Here is an 8,767-nt window from a genome sequence, read left to right as displayed (position 1 = left end):
TTGATTATCACTTCAAAAGTTTTTTTCTCTTACTTAATTGGCCTCTCAGAGTTGGTAAGACAACTCCCACCTGTTTATGCTCTCTGTATGTGTGTATATATATCTCCTCAATATATGTTCCATTCTATATGCATCCGAAGAAGTGGGCTGTAGTCCACGAAAGCTTATGCTCTAATAAATTTGTTCGTCTCTAAGGTGCCACAAGTACTCCTGTTCTTTTTGCGGATACAGACTAACACGGCTGCTACTCTGAAACTTAGCAACACAGCATCACACCAGGAGCCTGTGTTCAGCTGGATTCCACCTTGATCCTAAATTCTACCCAGAGGCATTGCTGTCAAGGATACAACAGTCCCCCAGCCTTTATGTGTGACCAGCCTTCTTTGCTCCTAGATTTGAAATATAAAATTAAACAAATAAGGAAAACTACCCATAATATCTTTTGAAACAATATTTTCAAGGTTGAAATTTTTCAAAATCATTACAATAAAAGATTGTTTTGGCAGGGATATTAATCCTCCTGCTTCAGGATTTAATTCAATGTCTATTATAGAGACCAAGCCTATGAAGGGCCAGATTTGTTTGTGTCTATTACTACAGAGTTCTTACACAGGCAGGCCATTCATCCGGTTTTAAGACAGACAATCAGGGGGTAGGGGGTAGGGTATGGTTTTTCCGCTGTCCAGTACTGAGACAAAATCAGATGTAGTTTTGTCCAGTATCACACACAGAGGACTCCATTTTTAAGAGCATACCACTTCACCCTCGCTGCCATGGCTTGCAAACACTGACCAGCAGAGCTGAGAATGGGGAAACTCAGTGCATGTCACAGAAACAAAGCACTAATACCTGAGGTGCTAAGGACAGGAAAACTCAATGTACAGACCAGAAAAAAAGTGTTGAGACCTGGGAAACAGAGAATGGGGAAATTCAGTGCATGGCACAGGCACTCAGTTCTGAGACTGAGATCTGGTAAACTCAGAGTATGCCACAGACAAACAGAGGTGCGACCAACAAGATAGCTGAGAAAAGGAACAATCTGTGCATGGTACAAACACACAATGCTAAAACCACGGCACCAGAGAAGTGGAAATGCGGAGTTTGGCACATACACACACCACTCAGATCAGGGCTGATGAGCATAGGGAATGAGTGCATGAAACTGACACACAGCACTGAGACCAGGGCAGATGAGAATGGTAAAACTCGGTCCATGGTACAAACACATAGGACTCACAAGAGATCAGTAAGCAATGAGGGAACTCATATAATGACACAGTCACCAAGCAAGGAGACCAGGGGAACTGAGAATGGGAAAGGTCCTTACATGCCATACACATACCACACTAAAACCAAGGGAGCTGAGAATGGGGAAATTCAGTGTATCACACACATTCACTCAATGCTTAGACCAGGGAAGCTGACAATGGGAAAACTCAGCACATGACACAGACATGCACTGAGAACAAGGGAGCTGAGAAGGGGGCAATTCAGTGCAGAGCACCCACACTTAGTGCTGAGACCAAGGGAGCTGAGAATGGGGAAGTTAAGTACATGGCCCAAAAACAGAGTTAAGACATGGGCAGCTGAGAATGAGGACACATGGTGCAGAGCACAGACAACCAGCGATAAGAAATGGGGTGCTGAGAATGAGGAAACTTGGTCCATGGCACAGACTTTCAGCACTGACACCAGGTGAGATGAAGTGGGGGGTTCTCTTGGTTTTTTATTGTTTTTTTCAATGGTTTGCATGCAGAGGGGGTGGGAGTCAGTTTCCCTGGGTGTTACTGGTTTAACAAGGTGATGGGAGAGGGAGTTTGTTGTTACAGAGGACCAGCAACAGAATTTAGGACCCCAGCCAATGGCCTGGAGAATGGATACCCCAGTGACTGGTGTCATGGTGACCGGGAGGCCCAGCTCGGGAGTCACAACTAGTTCTGGCCAGTGGGAGGACAATGGGCTGCAAAGAGAGGACCCCAGTGACCTGATCAGCCAGTTCCAGCCAGGTGACCCTGTTTACCTGGATAGAAGTCAATGGACAGAGGTGGGGCTTGGGGGAGGTGATATCAGATGCCCAGCTGGAAAGCACAGGGGGCTCAGGACTGGAGAGAGAGAGCAGGCAGAGCCCACCTGGATGAAGGAGAGACTTAGATGTACTGTACTGAGGGAGGCCAAGCCAGAGGACCCTGAGAGTTTCCTATGCTGTGTTCAGACACTCAATAAACCCTTCTGTTTTACACTGGCTGAGAGTCACTCCGGTCTAGAGAACAAGGTTCCACTAGGCAACCTAGTGACAGAGGATGTGGAAGAAGCTAATGTACTCAGTGCTTTTTTTGCCTCTGTCTTCACAAACAAACTCAGCTCCTAGACTACTGCACTGGGCAGCACAGTGTGGGGACAAGGTGACCAGCCCCCTGTGGAGAAAGAAGTGGTTCAGGATTATTTAGAAAAGCTGGACGGGCACAAGTCCAGTGGGGCCGGATGCACTGCATCCGAGGGCGCTAAAGGAGTTGGCGGATGTGATTGCAGAGCCATTGGTCACTATCTTTGAAAACTCATGGCGATCAGGGGAGGTCCCAGATGACTGGAAAAAGGCTAATGTAGTGCCCATCTTTAAAAAAGGGAAGAAGGAGGATCCAGGGAACTACAAGCCAGTCAGCCTCACCTCAGTCCTGGAAAAATCATGGAGCAGGTCCTCAATTTTGAAGCACTTTGAGAAGAGGAAAGTGATCAGGAACAGTCAGCATGGATTCACCAAGGGCAAGTCATGCCTGACTAACCTAATTGCCTTCTATAAGGAGATAACTGGCTCTGTGCATGAGGGGAAAGCAGTAGATGTGTTATTCCTTGACTTTAGCAAAGCTTTTGATACGGTCTCCCACAGTATTCTTGACAGTAAGTTAAAGAAGTATGGGCTGGATTAATGGACTATAAGGTGGATAGAAAGCTGGCTAGATCATCAGGCTCAACAGGTAGTGATCAATGGCTCCACGTCTAGTTGGCAGCAGGTATCAAGCGGAGTGCCCCAAGGGTCGGTCCTGCATCCTGTTTCGTTCAATATCTTCATTAATGATCTGGAGGATGGCATGGACTGCACCCTCAGCAAGTTTGCAGATGACATTAAACTGGGAGGAGTGGTAGATATGCTAGAGGGTAGGGATAGGATACAGAGGGACCTAGACAAATTAGAGGTCTGGGCCAAAAGAAATCTGATGAGGTTCAACAAGGACAAGTGCAGAGTCCTGCACTTAGGAAGGAAGAATCCCATGCACTGCTACAGACTAGGGACCAAGTGGCTAGGAAGCAGTTCTGTGGAAAAGGACCTAGGGGTTACAGTGGATGAGAAGCTGGATACGAGTCAACAGTGTGCCCTTGTTGCCAAGAAGGCTAGCGGCATTTTGGGCTGTATAAGTAGGGGCATTGCCAGCAGATAAAGGGACATGATAATTCCCCTCTATTTGGCATTGGTGAGGCCTCATCTGGAGTACTGTGTCCAGTTTTGGGCCCCAAACTACAAGAAGGATGTGGAAAAAATGGAAAGAGTCCTGCGGAGAGCAACAAAAATGATTAGGGGGCTGGAGCACATGACTTATGAGGAGAGGCTGAGGGAATTGGGATTGTTTAGTCTTCAGAAGAGAAGAATGAGGGGAGATTTAATAGTTGCTGTTAACTACCTGAAGGGAGGTTCCAAAGAGGATGGATCTAGACTGTTCTTGTTACCTCTGTTCTCCTAAAAACCAACCCAGGGTCACACTTGTATTAGTTTTATTACGATGCCGCTGTTGGGTCAGATAGAAAAGAGATGGAGCTTATTCATACACGCACACATTCACTGCATTGATGGAGCTTATTCATATATGCACACACGCACACATTCACTCATGCACCCACACACTTACACAGGCGGAGAGTTACCGGAGACAGCATGGAGACGGAGAAGCCGAAGCATGGTAGCTCTGGTGTGTCCGCCTGCGGTCACGAATCAAGGCTGCTGAGCAGGTAAAGGAGTAGCAGCTGCTTGTGTGCATGGCTGCTTCCTTTTTCTGGAACTGGGCAGCTCCTGTCACGTACACTGAGTTTTCCTTCTGTGTCCATTACCGAGAAGCATTCCCAGACCAGTTCCTTTCACGCATACCAGGTTCTTCTTCTCTTTACAGCACTTCATGATTGCCTTCTCAGGGCAGATTATATCAGACACACCTGTCTCCTGTCTCTGGGTTCCTTTCTCCTTGCAGCTCCTCTCCGCCCAGTCCCACATACACTCCCTTGTTCACACTCCCTGGTTCACACTCTCTCTGAGGGATGGGATATTACAAAGCTTGGAAGTTCATACTAGTGGTAACTTGAAAAGGTTACAGAGCTTGCAAAGGTTGCAAAATTTAAAAGGCTATGCTAACAATAACTGAAGTTATAAAGTCTGCAAAAAGGTTGCAGAACTTAATGATACAAGTTACAGATCTTACAATTGCATTTGAGCGGAGGCTTTACATAACATTTCTCAGTGGTAGAAGATGGCAGAACAAGGAGTAATGGTCTCAAGTTGCAGTGGGGGAAGGTTTAGGTTGGATATTAGGAAAAACTTTTTCACTAGGAGGGTGGTGAAGCACTGGAATGGGTTACCTAGGGAGGTGGTGGAATCTTCTTCCTTAGAGGTTTCTAAGGTCAGGTTTGACAAAGTCCTGGCTGGGATGATTTAGTTGGGGATTCGTCCTGCTTCGAGCAGGGGGTTGGACTAGATGATCTCCTGAGGTACCTTCCCAACTCTAATATTCTATGATTCTATGATTCTATTCCCTCTGGGAGTGTAGGCCCTGGAAGCCCAGAGAGAGTGGACTCCCTGAGGGGGCCCAGGGCGAGAGACAGGCATGCTAACACTCAGACAGGCACGGTTCCAGGAGGCGGAGGGGCTTAACCACGGAGAGAGAGAGAGAGAGAGAGAGAGAGGGAGAGCATGGACTCCTGAGAAGGGCTGTCACACTTAAGGGGGTTCCCCCCAGGGACCGTACGAGCCAAGAGAGGGCACGAACTGTGAGTCTGTGACACCAGGGAGCTAAGAAGAGGAAATGTGGTATATGGCACAGACACACAGGGCTCGTACCAGGAGAAATGATCATAGGACAAGAGAAACTCAGTGGCTTACACAGACACACAGCACTGAGACCAGGAGAGCTGAGAGTGGGGGAAGGCTGTGCATGGCACGGACACACAGCACTGACACCAGGAAGCTGAGGGTGAGGGAAGGCTGTGAATGGCACAGACACGGAGCACAGAGACCAGATAGCTGACAATGGGAGAAGGCTGTGCATGGCACAAGCACACAGCACTGACAGCAGGAGAGTTGGAGTACTTGTGGCACCTTAGAGACTAACAAATTTATTAGAGCATAAACTTTCGTGGACTACAGCCCACTTCTTCGGATGCATATAGAGTGGAATAAATATTGAGGAGATATATATACACACATACAGAGAGCATGAACAGGTGGGAGTTGTCTTACCAACTCTGAGAGGCCAATTAAGTAAGAGAAAAAAAAACTTTTGAAGTGATAATCAAGATAGCCCAGTACAGACAGTTTGATAAGAAGTGTGAGAATACTTACAAGGGGAGATAGATTCAATGTTCGTAATGGCTCAGCCATTCCCAGTCCTTATTCAATCCTGAGTTGATTGTATCTAGTTTGCATATCAATTCCAGCTCAGCAGCCTCTCCTTGGAGTCTGTTTTTGAAGTTTTTCTGTTGTAATATAGCCACCCGCAGGTCTGTCATTGAATGACCAGACAGGTTAAAGTGTTCTCCCACTGGTTTTTGAGTATTATGATTCCTGATGTCAGATTTGTGTCCATGAATTCTTTTGCGTAGAGACTGTCCGGTTTGGCCAATGTACATGGCAGAGGGGCATTGCTGGGACATGATGGCATATATCACATTGGTAGATGTGGAGGTGAACGAGCCCCTGATGGTATGGCTGATGTGATTAGGTCCTATGATGATGTCACTTGAATAGATATGTGGACAGAGTTGGCATCGGGCTTTGTTACAAGGAGAGTTGTGAGTGGGGAAGGCTGTGCATGGCACAGACACACAGCACTGACAGCAGGAGAGCTGTGAGTGGGGGAAGGCTGTGCATGGCACAGGCACACAGCACTGACAGCAGGAGAGCTGTGATTGGGGGAAGGCTGTGCATGGCACAGGCACACAGCACTGACAGCAGGAGAGTTGTGAGTGGGGGAAGGCTGTGCATGGCACAGACACACAGCACTGACAGCAGGAGAGCTGAGAGTGGGGGTAATCTGTGAATGGCACAAACACAATACTAAAATCAGGAGAGCTGAGACTGGGAGAAGGCTGTGCCTGGCACAGACACACAGCACTGAGACCAGGAGAATTGCCTGTGGGGGAAGGTTGTACATGGCAAAGACACACAGCATTGACACCAGGGAGCAAAGAGTGGGATAAGGCTGTGCATTGCACAGACACAGAGCACTGAGATCAGAAGGGGTGAGAATAATGCATGTCACAGACAAAGTGATGCATGTCACAGACAAAGTACTGAGATGAAAGGAGCTGAGAATAGGGAAAGTCAGTGCATGACAGAGAGACACAGCACTCATACCAGAGGAGCTAAGAACAGTGAAACTCAGTGTAGAGCCCAGACACACAGTGTTGAGAGCTGTGGAGCTGAAAATGGGGAAATCTGGTCGATAGCATGAGACACGCAGGGCTCAGATCAGATCAGCAGGCAATGGGCAAACTGACAATATTTCAATCACAGACACTAAGCAAGGAGACCAGGGGAGCTGAGAACAGGAAAACTCAGTGCATACCCCAGACATACAATACAAAGAAAAGGGATGTTGAGAACAGGTAAACTCAGTGCCTGGCACCCAAACATAGGACTCAAATGAGATGAGCAGGGAATTGGGTAACTCAGAACATGTCAGTCACATTGAGACCAAGTGAACTAAGAATGGGGAAATTCAGTGCATAGCACACACATCTAGAGCTGAAAGCAGGGCAGCTGAGAATGCGGAAAATGGTGCATGGCACAGACACACAGCACTGAGACCATGGAATTGAAAATGGGGTGACTCAGTGTATGGAACAGAAGCAAACATTGAGACAATGGGAGCTGAGAACAGGAGAAATTTGTGGATGACACAGACACACAGTGTACAGATCAGGGGAGGTGAGAATGGGAAAAGTTTTTACATGACACACACACGCATGCGCACACACAGCACTGAGACCAGAGAGGCTGAGAGTGGGGGAAATGTCAGCATGTCACAGGCACGCAGCGCAGAGTTCCAGTGCAGTTCAGAATGGCAAATCTCAGTGCAGGGACAGACAAATAGCACAGAGACCATGGGATGTGAGAACAGGAAAACTCGGAGCATAGCACAGAACTGAGACACTGGGAACATAAAATCAGTACACGTGACAGACCCACAGTGCTCTGACAAGAAGGGAGAAAAGAGAATCTTGGTGTCGGACACATATGCATGGCACTGAGATCGAGAGAGCTAATAGGGAAAACGGGTACATGTTACAGAAACACAGCACTAATACCTCAGAAGCTATTAACAGGGAAACTCAGTATATGGCCCAGACACAGAGTCACAACCTGGGGAACTGAGAAGGTGGAAAACTGAGATCATGATGCCACAGTCACATAGAGGCAAGACCAAAGAGCTGAGAACAGGGAAATTCAGTGCATGGTGCCCACACCCAGGGCTGAGACCAGGTGAGCTGAGTATGGGTAAATGAGGTGCACGGAACAGACACACAGCACCGAGATTAGCAGACCTGAGAAAGCAACTCAAATGCCTTACAAAGTGCAAGTATATTACAGCAACGTAATCATCATTATCAGTCAGACGGGCAATCTCATCAAAGTATGAAATCCGATTTCTTTGACAAGAAGGACTTTGGCCTCCAGAGGCCTCGTAAGACTGCTGGGTGATATCTGGTGAACTTTTAGCATACAGATAGGAACTTTTATTGTGTTAATATGTTTTCTCTGTAATGCTGCCACAGTAAGAATAAATGTGCTAGCTTATAAAGCACTACATGGTAACTTGTGGCTGCTGGCAACTACAACTGTTCATAGCCTTCAAAGAGAAAGCAAAGCCCAGAGGCTGGCCAGGTTAGGCAGTCTGGCTGGCTGCAGATAGCACAGTGTAAGCAGGGAACTGTGCAGTCTGGTAAAACCCCTGGCAGGAGGGACAAAGATAAGGGTGTCTACCCAAGCGAAGGGGCAGATGAGGTGCTGAGATCCTAGAGTGGGTGCCCTCAAGGGACCATGGAGGGGGAACACAGGTGCAGTTGTCCTGAACTGTGACAATTCTGATTAAAAAATTAGCACTATGCAGTATCAGTGGATTAAGTACTCAGTAACTGACAGATCTCAAAAAGTTGTCATCCATGGAGAATCATCCGTGAATGGGGGTGTTTCTAGCGGGGCTCTTCAGGGATCGGTACCAGGCCTGACTCTATTCAACAGTTTCATCCACAATCTGGAAGTAAATATCAAATCATTGCTGACAAAATTTGCAGAGTGGTAAACAATGATGACAGGACAGCCACATAGAGCAATGTAGATCGGTTGGTAAGCTGAGTCCCCTCAAACGTGTTTTAATACAGCCAAATGCAAGATCATACATCTAGGAATAAGGAATGCAGGCAGTACCTACAGAGTGGGGGCCTGTGTCCTGGAAAGCAGTGACTGTGAAAAGGATCTTGGGGTCATAGAGGACAAGTGACTGAGAGT

The 8,767-nt window shown here is 47.3% G+C and overlaps 1 protein-coding gene across 1 annotated transcript in view; it reads left to right on the top strand.

The window, feature by feature from the left end:
- The window catches only part of LOC117887172 (zinc finger protein 501-like), a 1,015,593-nt gene that overhangs the window by 439,092 nt on the left and 567,734 nt on the right, over positions 1-8,767 (top strand). The gene's annotated exons all lie outside the window — the stretch shown is intronic.

Source organism: Trachemys scripta, chromosome 14 (assembly GCF_013100865.1).
Source record: "Trachemys scripta elegans isolate TJP31775 chromosome 14, CAS_Tse_1.0, whole genome shotgun sequence".
Taxonomy (NCBI): Eukaryota; Metazoa; Chordata; order Testudines; family Emydidae; genus Trachemys; species Trachemys scripta.
The sequence above is the reverse complement of the archived record's forward strand: the minus strand, read 5'-3'. Positions and strand labels throughout refer to the sequence as shown.